Raw genomic sequence first — 21,665 nt, forward strand, 5'->3', positions numbered from 1 at the left:
GTCCTAAGAAACTACTGTTGAAAAAGTTCCAGAGTCTCTGCGATACATTTAAAATCCTGAAAACTGAGATTTCATCTCACACCAGTCAGAATGGCTAAGATCAAAAACTCAGGTGACAGCAGATGCTGGCAAGGATGTGGAGAAAGAGGAATACTCCTCCATTGCTGGTGAGATTACAAGGTGGCACAACCCCTCTGGAGGTTCCTCAGAAAATTGGACACAGTGCTACCTGAGGACCCAGCTATACCACTCCTGGGTATATACCTAAAAGATTCTCCAACATATAAGGAGGTCACGTGCTACACTATGTTCATAGTAGCCATATTTATAATAGCCAGAAGCTGGAAAGAAGCCAGATGTCCCTCAACAGAGGAATGAATACAGAAAATGGGGTACAATTACACAATGGAATACTACTCAGCTATTAGAAATGATGACTTCATGAAATTCGCAGGCAAATGGATGGAACTTAAAAATATCATCCTGAGTGAGGTAACTCAGTCACAAAAGAACACACACAGTATGTACTCACTGATAAGTGGATATTAGCCCAAAAGTTCAGAATGCCTAAGATTCAATTCACAGTCCATATGAAGCCTAAGAAGAAGGAAGACCAAAATGTGGTTGCTTCAGGGCTTCTTAGAAGGGTGAACAAAATACTCACAGGAGGAAATATGGGAGACAAAGTGTGGAACAGAGACTGAAGGACAGGCCATCCAAAGACTGCCCCACCTGGGGATCCATTTCATATACAGTCTCAAACTGGTACGCTGTTGTGGAATCCTGGAATTGCTTACTGATGGAAGCCAGATAGGCTGTCCTGAGAGACTCTGCCAGAGCCGGACAAATACAGAAGCAGATGCCCATAGCCAACCAGTGGACTGAACACAGAGGTAGAGAGGAGTCACCAATAGATGAATTGAAGAAGGAGCTGAGGGGTTGCAGCCCCATGAAGGGGGCAACAGTATCAACAGGCCAGACCCCCAGAGCTCCCAGGAAGTGGGCCACCAACCAAAGAATACACATGGAGGGACCCATGGTGTTGGTTGCATATGTGGCAGAGGATGGCCTTGTTGGACATCAGTGAGGAAGAGGCCCTTGTACCTAAGAGTGTTGGATGCCCCAGTGTAGGGGAATACCAGGGCAGGAAGATGGGAGTGGGTGGGTAGGGGAGCACCCTCATAGAGGCAGAGGGAGGGGGATGGGATAAGGGTTTTCAAAAGGGAGACCTGGAAAGGGGAAAACATTTGAAATGCAAACAAAGAAAATATCAAAAAAAAAAAAAAACCCAAAAAATTCTAACAGTGCATGGTGACATATACCTGTAATCCTGTCATTCAGCAAGGTAGAAGAATCATGGATTCTAAGCTACATGGTAAGTCTTTGTCTCAAATAAGTAGATAAGTAGAGGAATACAAAAATAAACAGAACATTTTAACATGTAACATTTTGTGCATAATGATTAAGTCTCTTTGAACTCAAGTGAGTGATTTTTATAATCACAACTTCAAAATAGTTATTACTTAATATTAGAGAATTCAATAGAACGTACTCTCTGACAGAAATAATACATAAGGGTTTTTTATAGTTTTATTGTGAAATAATTATATATTAACAGGATGCTGTAACTGCAATAGAAAATTCGGGAAACCCATCTTCTCTTACTCAGAAACCTCCCACTTTGCCATAGTAATATAGTAAGACACAGCACCCACATGGAAGCCAAGCCTGATACAGTCCAGAGAGTCTATTAAGACTTCAACAAGGCTTAAGATATGCAACTTTGTCTTTGTGCTTCTATAAAGACACTTCCATCTGTATATTCTTGGCAATCTATGTAGGTAGGTATCTAATAACTACCACAATCACGGAACAGAACAGATTTATCATCACTTCTATACTTGCATATCCACACCCACATTATCATACCTTACCTGCTAGGACAACAACCCTTTTCTCTCTGATTCTGTTATTCAGAAAGGTAATTTGAGGTCCTCTTGGGAGATGGCTCATTCGGTAAAAGGACCTGCTAGGCAATCCTGAAGACCTGAGTTAGGATCTCTTGCACCCATACACGCACCCAGGTGTGATGACACAAGCATGCAATCCCAAGGTCTGGGAGGCAGAGACAGGTGGATCACCAAAACTTGCTGCCACTAAGTATAGCTAAATTGGTGAGTTCCACATTCAATGTGAAATCCCGTCTCAAAATATGTATTAGGAAGCAATTAAGAAAGACATCCAACATTGACCACTGACCTGCACAAATTGGCATGCATATACATAATCATATATACACATACATACACACATGCACATAAAAGATGTAATGTAAGTAAATCACACATATAGTTTGTAGTATTTTATTGTCTAACTAAACAGAAGTCTTTGGTTATTCATCTAAAATGTTCCATATAACAATAATCTCTTCCCTTTAATTGCTGAGTAGTATTCCATTGTACAAATGAAGCCCAGTTTAATAATTTACCCATTGACAGACATTTGGAGATCATAAGTCAAATTAGTGTAAATGCTTATAACAAATTTCTATTTGTTTGTTTTTATTGACCTAGAATGAATGTCTAAGACTATAGCTGATAGGTCATATGGCCATTACATGTATCCATTTCAACTTGGTCAAAAACCATCTACATACACAGAAAACACCAACCTAACTTATGTGTATATCTGAATCCTAACTTGAGTGAATTCTTATAACAAGCAACTAAGCCTCAACCAATCAGAGTAGTTCGGCTACAAACAACCAATGCCTGCTAACTCATCAGATCATATCTACAAAAGAAAAACGCCCAAATCTGATCCACTAACCTAAGTATGCCACTATGTTTTTGTCTATAAATGCTACTTACCCAGTTTACTGTGTGCAAACTACCTTTGAAAGTTCATTACCAAAGCACAAAACGTAAGGAAGGATTTAATTTGGCTCCTGGTTTCAGAGGGAGGGTCATGTGTTCACGATCCCTTGGCCTCATGTGTTTAGGCAAAGCATCAGAGAGTGCATAGGACTGCTGAGAAGCATGCAGGAAAATACAGAAAACTGGTGTCTGTTGTAGTGAAACTCCAACCCCAATAATCCCGTGCAAAAAAAAAAAAAAAAAATACAACTCAGTTACAAGATGTATAAGCTGTACGCCTAGATTGGGCAGATTTACCACTGCACTTCTCTATTTCCCAGCTACTTACAACTTCTCTGGACCATGCGGTTCTGCTCCACCTTCCTTCCACCTCTTCTTCCTCCATCCTTTTCCTCTTTCATTCCCTATTCTTCCCCCAACTGTCTAAAACCTCCAGCCCCACCTTTCCCTTCCACTGCCCAGTCACAGGCTCTATCCTTTATTTGACCAGTTAAAATGAGAAGAAGGTTCATATGAAATCACCTGAGTGTGTGATCTACTCCTCATCAGGCCAACCATTCTTGAGAAAGCAGAATAACATCAGAATACAAACAGCACCAGGGCAACCCACAACAGTTGTCAGGTGTGATTTTCAAAGGCCCATACTCAGTGACTTATTTCCTCCAGCTTGGTACCAGTTCCTCAGGGGTCCACAAACTCTTAGGTTACGTTTATTCCAGAGTTTTATTTTAGGCTATCGTAAATGGGATTGTTTTGAGATTATTGTGAATGAGATGGTTTCCCTGATTTCTTGCTCACTGTGTTTGTCTTTGGTAAATAGGAAGGCTGCTATTATTTGTATGTTAGTTTTGTATCCTGCCACATTACTAAGCATGTTTATCGAAATTTTTGATAAACATCTTATGTATGGAACCATATTATCTCTAAACAGGACACCTGAACTTCCCCTTTCCCTATTTGTTTTCTTTTTGACTCTTTCTTGTATGACTTCTCCAACTAAAACTTCAAGCACTATAGAAATGGGGAGAATGGTCAACCTTGTCTTATTTCTGATCTTAGTGGGAATATGTTAAGTTTTTCTCATGATGTTGGCTGTAGGGCTGTCTTGTACACCATTTATCAGCTTAAGGCATGCTCTTTCCATTGCTCACCTCTCCTCAGACTTTTATCAAGAAAAGATCTTAAATTGTATCAAAGGCCTTTGTCTGAGTAGATTGAAATGGCCATGTGATTTGTCATTGGGTCTACTATGTGATGAATATGTAGCACTGATTTATTGCATATTGAAAGAACTTTGCACCTCCAGAATGATGTCAATTTGATCATGGTGAATGAACATTCTTGAATTCAGTTTGCGAGTATTTTGTTGTGAATTCTTGTGTCTAAGTTCATCAGGGAGAGTGGGCTTTAATGTACCTTTGGTTGTGTCTTTACATAACTTTGGTATCCATATAATACTGGCTTCATAAAATTAATTTGGAATCAGTCCTTTCTCTTCTATTTTAAAGAATAATTCAAGAGCTATTAGTGTTTAGTGTCTGGTAGCATTCGGCAGTGAATCCTTTTGAAATGGGATTAAACTGAAGCCTCAGGCTTTTGCAGCAAGCACTGTAGCCACTGAGATATTCCCCAACCCTTCGTAGAACATTTTAAATTACTTTTTACTGAAGAAAAAATCATATATTTGTATGCTTCCTCCTCCTGTTACTCCTCCCAGGTCCCCTCCACCTCCCTGGCCAAAACTTTGTGTTCTATCTATCTATCTATCTATCTATCTATCTATCTATCTATCTATCTATCTCTTTAGCTCTCTTGATCTCCCTGTCTCTGTTTATCTCCCTGTCTCTTTCTTTCAAACAAACAAAATGATATTAATTATCTGTTAAATGTGTAGCCAACAATGACTTCTTTCTCATTCTACAAGCTGCCTTATCACTGCATTGATAGTTTCCTTCACTGTACTAAAGCTTTTTACTTTAGTACAGTGGGTCCTACTTGCCAGTTGGCCTTCTTTTCTGAGAGGTTGATTTAGGAAGTTGTTACCTATACCTATATGTCATGCTGTGCTCTGATGTTTCCTTCAGTCATTTCAGAGTTTCAGGTTGGAGGCAACAATAAAGGGATCTGAAAAGTATAAACTTCTTATACTCTGTCATCATTTTCACAATTAATCTCTTGTGGAATAGCAAGGAAATGTGCCAACCAGCCATAGAAACTTAACCCTCCATTCGGTGTGTGTGTGACTGACATTTACAAAAACACAGAAATGGCTCCTTTTCATTGTGATGGTGACTGCATTTAGTTTGAAGTTCCCAAAATATTCTAAATCTAGAGAAAGTAATCTTTCCAAAGGTTTCTTATGACCCACTAAAAGATTATCCATTTTTAATGTGCATAAATTTTTCTGTGTTCATTAGCTACAAGCCAGACATGAAAATTTGATTTGCTAACATTTTCTTGAGGATGACATAGTATCTGACTGATAAATTGTATTTTCACTTTAACATGCTGTGATACAGTGAAAATAAAATAGAAAATGAGTATTTCAAAAATTACTGGGAAGCAAAACTTTAAAGAGGATGGGGAAACAGTTCGAGGCCAGCCTGTTCCACAAAGTGAGTTCCAGGACAGCCAGGGCTACACAGAGAAACCCTGTCTTGAAAAAAAAAAAACCAAAAAAACAAAAAAACAAAAAACAAAAACAAGGGAAACAGCCTTAAACGCTGATCTATGGAGGAAAGGAGCTTTAGGCTCACTTTCCCTGAGCCCCCTCTGCCCTCCTCCTCTCCTCTTCCTATTGCTTTTGCTCTTTCGTCACTCTTCTTAATATTCAAATTAATGATTTCTTCATAGAAATGGTCAACTCAAATAAAATGCAATTTATAGAGAACCAAAGCTAATATTTTTGTTTATGTGAAATCATTCAGTTCAGGAATGGCATAAAATAAATGTGTGCCATATTTGTATCCTAATGCTCTATTTATATAAGCAGTTTTTAGACAGACAGACTCAGTATATAAATGACAGGAAGTGGTTTCGAAATGTCTGTATGCATGTGCAAGTTATTGGAGTGGAGACAGGGATGCGTTTGCAAGTAATTAACATAATTTATGAGCAGCAGGGCCCTTTCTCAGAAACAGGTAAATAAACTGAGCAGAAGTTCAAGACGACTTCAGAAGAGACAGAAATGAATGCAGAAGTATTTGAAAATTAGATGGTGCTTAGTCTAGGGAACAGGCACCTGCGCCAGGGGGCGACTGTGAGACCCAGCTCTTGTAAAGCTGGGAAGAAAACATAGCAGTGGCGTGCCACCTACAGGACAGTGAAGTCAGTGTGGGTGATAATTCCTGAGTCCAGATCTGGAAGCTTTGAAAACCCTCTATAAAACTTTCAATTTCTGCCTTTAGAAAAGGACACACACACACAAACACACACACAGAGAGAGAGAGAGAGAGAGAGAGAGAGAGAGAGAGAGAGAGAGAGAGAGAGAGAGATACAAATATAGATATATTGCCTGTAAGGAAATTAGCTGTCTCTAGTATATGGAAAGAAATTCGTAGGTGTTAGCAGTCATGTCTCATGGTCTGACTTTGAGAGTCAAGAGGAATTTGGGAAAAAAAAAAAAAGAACATTCAGAATCATGATCTTGTGGAACTGATTTGGAGATGTACATGATACAGTGAAAAGGGAGGACAAGAAACGCAGCCAGGAGCTGCCATGGAGATAAAGAAGCATCCTGACAGACTTGCACAAGTCCAAAAGGGAAGTATTTTCCCTGAAATTCCTTTAAAGCACCCCTCAAATTCCTACCTACCATTTACAGTATAGTTTTTTTGTTGTTAATTTCAATTTTCTAGAAAGACAGTAAGTAATCACCATGCCATTGTTAACACATCCCTCTGCTTTGTTTCTCGGTCTTCAAATTATTCAGATCAAATAAATGAAAGGCCATGGAAGAAAGTGTGATAAAACTTAATTCGGGGCTATCACCTAACAAACACTTAGGCTTATTTCTGTCCCAGCCAATGAATTCTCACTTATTCCGCAGTGTTCAGCATCCTGGCACAAAGTGCATCATATGTTGCACACAGATCTGACAATTATACAGTGGAAAAACACATCCAATGTGACACCATTCACAGTTAATTCTGAGGTGATGTTTCTTCTTGAACCACATCGCTCTAGGCAATAAACGTAAGTTTAAGATGTTCAAATCATTAAAACTTTCTTTGTAAAAAAAAAAAAAAAAAAAAGGTAGGCTAGAAAACACCAAGATATAGGTCTAAGTAAAGAGTTCATGACCCAAAAGCAGGATCCATAAAATATATTGAAATATCAACATATTGACTATCAAATCAGAAGTATTTTCCCCATGAGGTATCTTATAAGAAGGTAAAATTACAAGGTGTAAGCCAGGAAAAATACCTGACCAAAAATACATTTACAGATTATGTAAAGAACTTTAAAAGTCAATGATAAAAATTTCTAAACAGAAATAACCAATAGACATTTTGCCTGAGAGGTTCTATATAGAAAATCCAGCTCACAAAGTGATGTGCCAGGTTACAAAGTTATCATATTGTGGGGAAATAAAAATTGAAACTACATAATACTGCACCTATTATGGTAGACAGCAGTAGAGGCTGGTGACCATGAAGAAAAGCTGTTCTCTGGTGATTTTATTTAAAACCAATAATTTGGAAGTTTCTTATAAAGATAAACATGAAATTACCATATATCCCAGCGATGGAATTCTCCAATATTTATTAAAAATAATTTTTCAAGAGAAAACACAAATGTTTGCAGCATCTCTGCTTATATCAGCCAAATCTCTGTCTAAGGGTAGAGATTAGAATAATGATGTGCCATAAGCACTGCTCACCAATAAAAGAGGACACAATACTGGGAACCTGGAATATGCAAATTTTTAAGGATTTTTGGGTGGAGGAGTGAAAATATGAAGGGGGAGAGGGACTTTTTTATTATACAATGCAACACAGGCAATTCCTGTGCTTAGAAAACAGTTCCCTACCTTGATTGTAATGATAGAATCCATTTGAGAAAAACTTGCATTTTACTTAAGATAGACACAGGCATGCATGTGCATGTACAGACACATGAAAAACAGAGAAGATGTGAGTAGGTCTGTACTGTGCAAGTTGAATAAAGGGTGAACAAAAGCACTGTGCCTTATTCCAAATGTACATACATCTGCAACTACTTAAAAATAAAAGATTAGATTAATAAGAAGTATTGTTATATAATTCAATAACATTTTAAAACAGAATATGAAACAAATTCTTAATTTTCAATGAAATGTGGAAGTGTTATGTAGCAAATTATGTAGCAAGACTAATTGTAATATGTAGTTAATACATGATTACATGTTTATATATTTTTGACATTATCAAATCATTAAAGCATTTTATGCTTAATGTAAATGAAAGTCCAAATGCATTGATTTCCTCTATTTCTATTTGTTTCTTGCAGGAAAAAAATACTAAAATGGAGCAAAATATTAATAACCTACACAACTGGAGGCACACACAGTAAAACTTAAATAATAGATCTCAATGAGGCAGCTAGCTGCTCAGGCTTGTATGTGTTCTGCAAGAAGTCACTGTGGGGAAATCAACAATCAGTGTGCAAATGTGATACGGGTTCTGCCCAGGTGACCTAATGCTAAGGATGAAGTAGACCTATGGATTTGTTCCAGTGGTCTCTCAGGTACATCAAGAGGGTAAAAGCCCTCTTGCTCTTGTGCCTTGCTTACACCAAGGTGTGCCACTATCCAAAAAGTCCTTCCAGAGACCAAACAAGGACCAGCCCCTGTACTTCCAGGCCTCCAAAGTCACAGGCCACTCAGTCTATTCCTTTTTACAAATTATCAAACCAGTGGTATTCTGCCATAGGAAGACAGGTAAACTGAGACACAATCTCTGCTCGGAAAGTCTATTGGTTAACCCTGGCCTGAAATTGGAAGAGTAAAATTTGTCACCATTGTCTAACAGAAAAGAGTGCTACACTATGCCTCAGCTGTTTATTCAAATACTACTTAGCAAGACCACTTCAAAAAAACCAAGGGCTGGCAATGTAGCTCCGTGATAGAAAGTTATTCTTGCACGTAGGAGTCCTAAAGGTTGGTCTCTAGGACTGCAAGTGAAGAAAATGCCTTTACTCACAAAGAACAGTAAACATTGTGAGAACTATTTCATTCATATAGTTTATCTTTCATACAGCTTTATCTTTAATACAATTCCAATGGAAATAGCTTTACAGATGATAAAAATCTCAAAGAGCTACAACTCTTATGAAAAGCTACTTTTTCTTTTCATATTCCCCTTCAAGTCAGTCAACAAGGTTTCTAATGCTTTCTATTTGGCAGGCTTTCTAGGCACTAGAAAATGCTGTGGAAATATAGATATGTGTCCATGCTGCAAGAGTGTTATTTTTCTGAAAACATGTTTAAGTTGAGATTAGATATGTTGTTCAGTGGTTAAAATAGAATAAAATTGGTAACATGTTCTTGCAGTTCAACAAAAGTGGTGGTAGCTTCCAGATAATCAGGCAAACTTTCAAGAATGGCTTAGAGGTCTTAGACCATTCAGTTCTAATGAGTGTCATTTCCAACATAAGCATTGTAAAATCTCATTAGTGGGTTTGAAAAACAGAAACATTCATAGCTACATGAACTTCTCAAATAAAGCTTATCTTTTATTGCTTTTCTCTTTTATTACCTTAGATGTCATCTTGCACCTTATGCTTCTCTGTTCAGCTCCACAGTTCAGACCTTGGAGATAAGACATCTCTATACAAGTAACCATCCACAATTCTGGACTTGTTCATGGCTTACTACCAGGACTTACACAGAGAGGCACACCTAGCGGCAGAAGAGACTAGAAATGTGCTCTTCTGGCTTGTCATACACTAGGCTAAGGCTCAGAAAGATCTCGGATTTGCATGAAAATTCCAAACTAGAATAGTAGCAACTATCTTCTAAAAATCAACCCATGGGAAAAGTGCGCATACTCCTACATTTACACACCCTGCATAGCTGTTACTGATACTGCTTCTGGGGATGCACTTAATGGCATCCTGATTTTTCTGTTTTGTCTACTGGATCCTGCAGAGTTCTAAACAAAGAGTCAAAGGGGAAAATGGGCATTGCTCTTCCTCACAATTGTGATTGCACTTATAGAGTGACATCATGTCAGCATTCAAACTTATCTTCTGAAACTGGGCTTTATCTCTCCCTATTGATTGAAGTGCTTGAACCTTCATTATCTTTAAGGATTACTGTATCTCCTGATTTGACCACATAGGCAAATCTGATGAGCCAAAAATGCAATGCAATTTCTCTATCACAAGGATTACTAGATTATATCAAGTATCTCTACTGAATACTGAATAGGCATGTTTATAGAATGAAGGTGGCAGTAGAGGGTAGTTTTTACAGTCTGAGAAATTAATCACATTCTGTGAAGTTTTTGTTCATCTTTTCACACACACACACACACACACACACACACACACACACACACACACGATACACTGTGCTTAAGCTGTTTATACAAATAACCAAAAAAACAAGGGCTGGTAATATATGTCCGTGGTAGACTGCTTGCCTTGTGCAAAGGAGTCCTCAGGGTTGGTCTCTAAAACTGCAAGTGGAAAAAAAAAAAAAAAAAAAACGTGTGTGAGTGTGTATGTATGTGTGTGTGTATGTGTATGTGTGTGTTCATGTTTGTTAACATCTAAGAATAATAGTCTTTCCTCGTCTGGATTCTCGTGAAAAGCTTGTTTCCAAGTTTTAATCACCGAGAGATACCCCGACACTTGTTTCTAAATCAGTTTATTCTGTTACTGCACTTAATTACAGAATTTTACCTTTTAAATAAATTCTTTGATTATTATCTATTAATATATAATTTATCTAAACCCCATCTGTGAATGAAATTAGAATTGGGAAAATCATTTAAGCCTTTCTGTTATATCAAGCCATCAGTGTATTTCATTATGGGGGCGAAAAAGGACCTTTTGGGGATGATAAAATAAATCCCAGAAGTTCTTAACTTCTCTGTTTAAATAAATTAATTTTAAAGGAATTAAAGTAGTAATAAAATACATCTTTTAAAACTGAAAGACCCTTGGAAACTATCATTCTTCAGTTTTCATTTCTCCATCTATTCACTATGTCCCCTAAAGCTAGAGATTTTCTGTGCACCATAGATGTTTTAGATATAAAGATATACTAGTACTTTATAAACTCCCATTTTCAAAGTGACCCTTTGATCTGTCCTCTAAACCTAAGTAAAACCAAAACCTATGCAGACAAACAGAATCTGTGGAGTGCACCATGAGAAATTCCTTTCAAACAATATTAGCAGAAGTTTTTCACATGGTAGCTGAGGACACAAAACAGCAGTCTTAAAGCCTGTATTTCACTAATGATGTTAAATATGTAGATAAAAGGACAAAACTTATCCATAGCCACATTATCTAATATTATACAATATAAAAATATAAATTATGACATTAGTAATACACGTACTTGATAAGAGTAAAATTATAGAATTTTTGCAATATTCAGTTTATGTCAGATCAAATAAGCTATTATACTGTTAAAATGTTTATGTACATATAACCAAAAATAAAATAATTGATAAAAATGAGAATCTTAAAATATTTTATTACAAATTATTAAAGAAAAATAGTAGAGTTAAAAATAAATAAATAAATAATGAAAAAATCAGAGGCTATGATTTAACTGCCAGTTATTTATTCTGTTAAATATAAATGAATTTTATAACCTGGGCTATATTTAACATATTTTATACTTTACCAATATTAAAATTATGCCTTTTTTCTAAAATGGTAACCAATAGCAGGAGCATAAGAAAATTCCATAATAAAGTAGTTGGACAGAGATACTTAAGCCTTATATCTTTCTTCTTCTTCTTCTTCTTCTTCTTCTTCTTCTTCTTCTTCTTCTTCTTCTTCTTCTTCTTCTTCTTCTTCTTCTTCTTCCTCCTCCTCCTCCTCCTCCTCCTCTTCTCCCTTCTCCTCCTCTTCTCCCTTATCCTCCTCTTTTTCCTCCTCATCCTCCTCTTTCTCCTCCTCCTCTATCTCCAAAGTATCAAGAAAACAAATACATTGCATTGTAGAGAAAGTGGCACTGAAACCTACCAAGAGAAAGAAAAGTTTTCTAAGACATAGAAGCCAATGGTAGTACACAGAGTGATACGCTGGCAGCCATGAGCCTAGTTTCCTGGCAAGTTGGACTCCTTTACTGGAGGACGTAGACTGAACCAGAGATCAAAATGGATCCATCTCCTCTCTGTAGACACTAATGCTCCTCTTGATAGGAAAGATACACAGTCAACACATGCTTTGATTCTGGTGAAATACCATCACATGTGTCAGCCCTAAAATTTGCCTCTGAAGAGAAAGATTACATTTTCTCTTCACAGAACATAGGCTGTGGAGCATGGAAAACATCTTGTGTGTACAGCCACTACACCATCCACCATCAACACTGAGCTGCCACTAAGCCCTGGTACACATGGCATATTTTCTACCTTACATTTCTTCCAATGCCACTAGTGTACTCAGCCCACAGCTACCTCCACGTGTTTCATCCAAACTACCAAGACAGCTTATCTGAGCTGCTACAGATTCTGAAGATGTACATTTTATCTTCACACCACCCTCACTTCTAAATGCCTTTATCAGCCTCTAGTCCTCTCAAGTCTTCCAAAATAGTTAGTGCTGAGCTAACAATGTAACTGCATCATCCTTTACATGTCCTCTGGAGACAGAGCAGTAGGCATATGAAGACAATGTTATGGGCACCAACTGAAAATGTATCCAGAGTAGGTTACCAACCAGAGGTAACTAACTAACTTCTGTTCAGGAGAAGCCACTTGTGATAATCGTACATTATAAAAGTAGCAGAGATGAATGGCCATCTCATCTCTAGATGCATAAAGCCCAATGAAAAATATGAAAAACTGGATAAATCTGCTTCTAAGTGTTCATAATAGTTCTGTAGCAACAGATTTTAAAAAAATGTTAATGAAATGCCACTTAAAAAATATAAAATCATGATTCAAGGAAAGTGAATGAGAGCCAAGAGAACATGGTCAGGCAATTCAACCAAATTAGAAAAGAAATTCATGGTGGTCATGAGAAATTCATCAAATAGAGATAATGAAACAGAAGTGATAAAGAAGCAGTGTAATATCTGAATATGAAGCATAACCCAAATATATTCATCTATTGAAAACTTGGTTCCCAGTTCTGAAAGTTTAAAACTAGGGATTAGCTGGACATAGTAGATCTCAGAAGACATGTCACTGCTAGCCTCTTCTTTCTCCTTATTAGTTAGCTCTGGTATGAGTAACTTTCCTTCAGCACATACCCCTGCTGCTATGATGTCTTGCCCAAGCGTATGAAACCGAGTAAACATGGGCTGATTCTAAAATTACATGCCAATTAAATTCTTTCTTTCTTAAGTTAAGAAAAATAACTACCATACCCAATAAGTCAAAAATACCATAGAAAGCCTTAAAAGATGTAAATATATTTAAAAAGAATGCATTCATTAACAAAACAAACTAATATTTTATATATCTCAGTCAAAAAAAATAAATAAGAACAAAAACACCCTTCAAGACCCTTGGAACACTAATAAACAGTGGGGGGGGGGGGCGGTGGTGCGCACATGCATGTATATTTTCAGATCTATCTGTAAGAAACATAAGAAGGATTGAATAGAAATAGAAAATGTGTTCAGTCTCATAGGAAAGCATCACTAATCTTCGGAATTTAAGTAAAAGAGGCCATAGGATCCCAAACAAACTTAACCAGTACATAACCTTGCATAGCATGTTACAAGCAAAGACTTGAAAGTATAAGGCAAAGGGAAAGTTCTAGAACATGCAAAGAATAGATTTAAATCACATTTAATGGCAGTCATATTAGACTTACATCAGATTTTACAGCAAGAACATAATGAAGGAATAAAAGATACATACCAACATAAAATTGTATAAAAGTATAAAATGTACTAGAATAAAAGGTACACAAAAGAGAAAAAAACAGGTCTAAAATTAAATTGCTAAATCACAATGCTGAAGAACAAAAGAAAAAGAACAAAGGACATTCAACTTGAATGGGTTTTTTTTTTAATTCTAGGTATGTTAAGAGTTAATAGTTGTTTTTCTATTGCTGTGATAAAAACATCCACTCACAGAACTTTATAGAAGAGAGGGTTTGTTCCAGGTTATGGTTCCAGAGCATTAGTGTCCATGATGGTAAAATGGAAGTATGGTGATAAGAACAAAAGGCTGATAGCTCTTATCTTGAACTTCAAGCATAAAACAAGGAAGTGAACTGAACATACTGAGAATCTTTAACTCTCAAAGCCTGCCTCCAGGGACATACTTCCTCCAATCTAACAACGCCAAACCTCCTAAGCCTCCCAAAATAGTGGTACCAACTGGGGATCAAGCATGAAAATACCTGGAAATACATGGAACATTTCTCATCCAAACCACTATACCCTACTATTATAGAATAACAGTGCCAACATGGATCTAAAGAACCAAGTGATGTGTTTGAAACACACATATACAAAGAGAAAGAGTCAGAGATATACACAGATATACATGCATAAAAACATACTATATTACTCACTGACACACACAAACAAAAAAAAGTGATCAGAAGAGATAATTCAGGAAAGAGGTAGGCAAACATGTGAACAGAAGTTGCTATATCTATATAAAATAAAATAGGTTTGGAGCTAGCAATGTTAAAAAGTGGAGAAGGTAATTATATATGAGTTAATTCAATAAGACACAATAATGATAAGTGATAATGATAAGTAGAGCTGTAGCAATAAATTTCACAAAATATCATTAAATCTAAAGGGAGTAATGGGTTTTAGTACAAAAATATTTGCGGATATCAACAACCTACTTTCACCAACAGAAAAAAAAAATGCAGACAAAAATGTCAATGAAGTCATCAGAATTAAACTATGCCATAAACCAAATGGACCTAACAACTATTCAGAGAACATTTTGAACATTTCATTCCTCAGCTTTAGAACACATAATCTTTTCACCAGTAAGTGATACTGTCCCTAAAAAAAATAGACCAATTTTGAGCTACAAAGGAAGTTTCAATAAATACAAGAAGATCAAAAGCATACCGGGCATCTTCTCTTAGCACAACAAAATAAAATTAGATATCAATAAACATAATTGAGACATTATAAGTGCACATGGAAACAAAATGAATAAGGAAAGACTCACTGACAAAGTCAAAAGGAAAACCTAAAATTGTTCTAAAAATAAATGGAAGCATAATATGCCAAAACATGTCAAATACAGAAAAATAAACCATAAGACAGAGGTATAACAATGAATATCTATGTCAAAAATAGAAAAACTTCAAATGAACAACTTAAGGATGAATTTCAAGGTTCTAGAAAAGTGAAAACAAAACAAATCCAGAATTTATTAGAAGAAATTAAAACAAAGCAGAATGAAATATAAGAGAGACAAAAAGACCAGCAGGATATGATGTCACAGCTCTAAGTCCAGAACTCCAGAAGCACAAGGAGATTTTTCCCGTCAGCATGGGACACAAAGTGAGACCTGTGTCAAAACTAATAATGACAGTGTTAACAATCAACAGAATAAAAGGTATGTCTCCTTTAAAAATGGGCACAGAGAAGTGAAAGATAGCAACTGGTAGCACAGAGTCATGAGGGACCACCTCTGCAACCATACATACATCAGTGTTCTAGTTTCATCTCTGTTACTGTGATAAAATATCATGTTGCTGTGATAAAATATCAGCCACCAAACACAGACACTATTGCATACACCAGAAGATTTTGCTGAAAGGACCCTGATATAGCTGTCTCTTGTGAGGCTATGCTCGTGCCTGGCAAATATAGAAGTGGATGCTCACAGTCATCTATTGGATGGAACAAAGGTCCCCCAATAGAGGAGCTAGAGAAAGTACCTAAGGAGCGGAAGGGGTCTGCAACCCTATAGGTGGCAGTTCTATTTTTAAATGAGTTACCTTCTCTCTACTAGTAGATATGAATTCCCCACACCCTGCATCATTGACAGTGTTTGCTATTTTCCTTGCTTGGTGATAACCATTCTGAATGGGATAATGTGGATTCCCAGTCCAAGTTTGCTTAATATTTCTGTGGTGGCCAAGGATATTGAGCACCTCATCATGAATTTATTGGGCACTGGTAGTCTTTGTGTAAGAAGGCGTTGTTCAGTTATTGTCATATTCTTCTCCTATTCTTACATATTCTGGATAGTGATACATGGCTGAGTAGCTGACAAAAAAATAATCCCTATTCTGTGGGATGTAGCTATACTGTGCAAATTATTTCCCTGTGCGCATGTGTTAAACATGAGCCAATTCTACTGACTAATTCCAACGTTAGTTTTAAATTTTCATCCTTATTGTGTGAGTGTGCTTGAAGTGATTTGGGGGTGTATGTGTCCTAGCACATGTTTGGAGGTTAGAGGAAAACTTTGTAAGTCACCTCTCTCCTCCCACTTTACATGGGCTCTAAAAATCAAACTCAGGTAGCCAGACATGCATGACAAACACCATTAATCGCTGAGAAGTCACACCTGAGCAACCTCAACAGCCTCATTCTTGCCTTAAGATGTTTTAAGATAAAATATAATCACATCTGACTTCTCACCCTCAAAAATTCAAGGCCTCATATTCTTTCACCTGTTATTTCTGGAGCTGTTAGAGTTGTATTGAGAATGTCACTGTCTGTGCTGTATTAACTATAAGACATAGAAAGATCCATTCCACTAAAGGCAGGAGCATTCCTAATCAAGACAATTCTGTATACATGTGGGGAAATCAACTAAGTACCAGCAAGCAAGCATATATTATGGGATGAATAACCCAGTACAGGGGAATACCTGGTCTAAGAAGTGGGAGTGGGTGGGTAGGGGAGCAGGGTGCAGGGAGGGTATAGGGAACTTTCAGGATAGCATTTGAAATGTAAGTGAAGAAAATATCTAATAAAAATTTGAAAGAAAAAAAAAGAAAAAACAGAACTGCCATATACTCTAGCTAGACCACGACTGCATATATACCCAAAATATTCAAGTCCACTTAATGTAGAGGTACCTGCCTATCTGTATAACCTCTGTGGTATAGAACACCTTCAGTGCCCTAAGATTTTCCCATATGAGCCCACTAAGTGTAGGTATTTCTTCTTCCCAGTCACTACCCCAGAGCCAATCCCTTAACAATGACACTTGTCTAAACCATAGCAGTGTCCATACCAATGATCAGCCACACTAGGAACTGCTTTTCCACTAGCAGCTGGCCTTTCATAGAATAGATGTGCACCAAGCTTGCAGAATTTGTGGGCCAAACAACTCTTCACCAGCTTCTTAATCCTGAGAACATATGTCACTGAAGGGGCCAGCCCACTGGAAAGAAAGATGCTCACCAAAAAACAACAATGACATATTGCTGGACATAATTTAAAATAACACCAAAATACTTATCCACATCATAGTGGCATGATTCCTGCACTCAAAATATTCACATTAGGGTCAGAAACACTTTCCTATTATTACCTTCTCTATTGATAAAATCAGAGTTTATCCCCCATTGTCAATTAGCAGAGAACACAGTGTATCCACCCCAGGAGTCAAAGCAACAGTGCTCATCGAGTGTCTGCTATTGATGACTTCCTTCTAAACTAATTTTTTTCTGATTTCCAAGCAATAAAAGGAAAGAAAGCCTATGTGCTGGAACATTGATTTATTGTTACTATCCTCTTGCCTTGACTTCATTGCTTGGGAGGAGATTAAAAAAATCCATTTTTGGCCCTTGACTTGGGGCATGACCGTGTGGCTTGTGGATATCACTGAGAGGTCAACACAAATGATCCGTGTGGTCAGTGACATGCTTTCTGGGTCGTACTTCCTTCTGACAACTCTCATCTTCATAAGGTGAGGACAACCTGTTAACCTCTGATCCAAGAAAAGGAAGAAACAGGAAAGAGTCGGCTTGTTCGGTTGGAAGAAGAGTTCCTAATGCAGATACAAGCATGCCATCCTATGAGCAGAAGAATGGCTTATTTCACAACCAATGAGTTTTCCTAATGCTATATACCAATATGGTACAGGGAGTTCACTAATGAAAATATTCAAATGAGAGATCTTGAAACTCTGGTTGAGGCTCATGGAGCAGAAGTAGATGTTTATTGATAAAAAGTGACTTAATCCTTCCAACGGCTATAAAGCAATTGTTGCTACAGATTTTAATCTTACCTAGTTTTATTGATTTTAAATTGCAACGAGTTTTTTCAATTGCCTTTGTAGTTTCCTATTATGAACTGAATGTCTATTATGTAACATTGTTCACGGTATGCAAATGGTTTGATTTAACAGTAAAGGGCATGATTTTAAAATATAGAATCACAGACTTTGACCTGATACATTTCTTTCTTGCCACAGCAAATAGATACCAGGAAAGGTTTAAGAATTGTATGTGCTCTTAGGAAGCCAAATGCAGAGACTCATTTTTTTTTACAACTAAAATTTCTTAAGCTATCAGGAGACTATTACAATCTATAATAAAGTCTGAGACATTTTAAATGTCTTTAATCTTGGCTAGTATGCCCCATATTATCAAGATAGGAACTACCATGCATAATATGAAATGCAGTGATATATACTGTGCCCCCAGAAGACTTGTCAAGAGGTTTTTAGAATCTACTTGACAAGCCACCCAGTGTCTGTCGATATCTATATCAGTACACACTGACTAATATTCACATAGTTCAAGAAACACATTTTCAATAGTATGTGTCAATGAACCAAAAATATGAAACTAAATGTTTTACATCCTGTTGTATTCTGAATTAAGACTGTGATGTCGCCACTGAGATTAAAATAATTTGAGCTTTCCTTACCTTCCATTCTCACATAGACACACGTACACACATACATGCCTACACACATTCACACATATACACGCTATTACATAAGTTGCTGCTAGGAGAAAAAAAAAATCCCCACATGTTCTCCCATGTGTGCAGTACCCCTCTTGCTACTGTATGTTAACTTTTGTCATGTTTAGATTGTCCATCTTTAGATCGAGTATGCTCAAGAAGTTCAGAACACTTCCTGTAATTCTTGTAAGCAACCAGTTTTTCATTCCTGAAACTGCCCCCACACTGTTCTTTCTTCCTCTCCAATGTCCACTCTGGTAACTAAGAAAGTAATTGAATTTATCTCCCTGCTGTACAAGCCAAATTGGCTTCAGTGGTTCAGATGCTGTATTGAAGACACTTGACGGGAACATATGGGATATCAAAAACAGCGACAGGATACATTTCAAATGTTGAGTTTTCAGTATTCCTGGAGTATTTGGCAACACGACCCATTTCGGGAGGACTTGATTGTCTTATAAAGATATATACTCAAAATCTAGTCACCATAAAATTATTTTGGTAGCTTTATTTTGGATTGTTCTTGGTAACAAAATAGAAAGAGTGCAAGAACTACTTTAAAACCTCCATCTTTCTACTCTATAAAAAATTTAAAATCACTCAGTATCTTTCATTAAGCCTTAATAAATAATCTCCAAAAGTCAGTCAACTGTGCCCGCGACATGAGCTTATCTCCTTTTTAGATATACTACTGTTACTGTTGTATCTGCTGGTAATGGTGGTAGTGGTGATGACGGTGGTGTGTGTATGTGGGGGGGGGAGTGGGGGGTGGGTCTGTGTGATCTAACCTTCCTCTGTTCTGAAGAATTTTGTACATATATACACTTAAATACTATATCAAAAGAAAGGTAAGTAATGACAATGGGTCTTATTATTTGTGTGACCCCCATACAATCTCAATTCTGAAGGCAGCCAAAAGAAATTGATTTAACTATACACGTATGCATAATATTAAAATGTGTTTGGCTGAGCTAAGTAATTATCAGTGAAAAGATACTATTAAATGTAGAAATAGACAATAGGTTGTTTCATCTAGACTTTTAGAATCTGCTAATTAGTCTATTGCCAAGAATATAGATTCAGACATATTTAAATAAAATACATACTAAATAGTACTTTATCTACTTGGGTAAAAAGCTTTCTGGACTTGATTATAGGGGATCCCAGTAGTCAAGATTACCATAATTTCAATGCACTAGTCATTACTGTAGACCCCCATAATATTTGACATTGTGAGCAATTCTGACCTTTAGAAAACTTGGATTCCTAGATCTCTGATTTGCGGTGGTGACTTTGTTGCTATGACAGGTCTCCACCTCTGCTCCCATATCAGTCATTAGTATTTTCAGAAGTCAGCAACCTACCTGGGTAGGGTATTTTTTTCATTTAGACTTTTAAAGATCCAAGCAACAGGATCTATGAATCTTGTATATCTACAAGGAGAGGTTTTCATGAGAAATTCATTTTGTAATATCAGAAAGACACAAAACTGTCACAAAATTTCTCAAAGTAGAATTTATAGATTCCAAATGGGCATGGCTTGAGAAGTGTCCACGTGGCCTAAAAATCATTAGACAGTGAGACTCTGAAAGTGACTATTACTTATTAAAGCATTCTGACCCATAGAGCACATTCTGACCCATAACTCATCCCCAACCTATAAGGTAGTATTACTGTTTTTATTACCACTGTATGGACAAAGAAACTGTCACTCTAACAGGTACATTCATCCAAATAAATAATACCCTCAATTGTCATAGCAGAGAATTGATTATAACCACCCCAGATGTCTGAATCGTCTCTTTTTTTCCCAGTTCCTGCCATAAATGATGTCCTTCTTAGTTATCCTGTCTGATTTCTGGCTCAGGGGTAAAATTTCTAATAGTGTGGCCCAGGACACCAGGCTTCTCTGCACTTAGCGTCTGCTGCTTCAGAAAGTAAGACTCTTAATCCTCCTCAGGTAGTGTGTCCGAGTTCGCGTTCCAGGAACTAGTCTTCTATAGAGCAGAGAAGGAGAGCAAAGCGTAGACAGCTTACCTGCCCCACCCACCTCACAGAGGAAAAAGTGAGGCATTAGCTCGTAGTCTTCTCTTGTGCTTTCTTTCTCCCATTGTCATCTATGTTTTTCCCTAACTTTTCTCTTAGGAAATCTAGGAAAGCAATCCACCTTTAATGTAGTCCGACACACTGCTAGGTAGAAAGGCAAGATCCCATAGGTCAAGAGGTAAGGTTGTACAGCTTCACTCTTTCAAAACATAACCCCAACCAGATCACACTATGTAGCTCTGGATACTTAGGAAGAAAAGGAAAGGACCACTGAGATTACTGGAGCTTCTGACAACTGGGAAGATGATAGAGGGTTGCCAGTCCTTAGAAGAGAAAGCTTGGGGATCCTCAGGTCACGAGTACCTTGAAAACTTAAAAAAAAAAAAAAAAAAAATCCTATGTAGTCTACCCAAAGACTCCCACGAGATACCCAGGCACTCAGTAATGATATGTCGGAAAGTTCTTAGCAGTGAACTTTTCACTATTAGGGAACTACAGAAAAGGCAACACTGACAAATATAGTTAAGAGCAGAGACATCTTCTTTTGCTAGAGGATGTCACTAAGAAATCATGCAACTGTCATTTGGTTAGAACGGGAAAAGTTGTGCCTGGCCCCAAAACACCCATCCAAGAGATGGTATTGAAAAATGGAAGGAGCTGCAGGACATAGGGGTCCAGCTGCTCCAAAAAAAGTATAAACACTACAGAGGCCG

Source organism: Mus pahari, chromosome 4 (assembly GCF_900095145.1).
Source record: "Mus pahari chromosome 4, PAHARI_EIJ_v1.1, whole genome shotgun sequence".
Taxonomy (NCBI): Eukaryota; Metazoa; Chordata; class Mammalia; order Rodentia; family Muridae; genus Mus; species Mus pahari.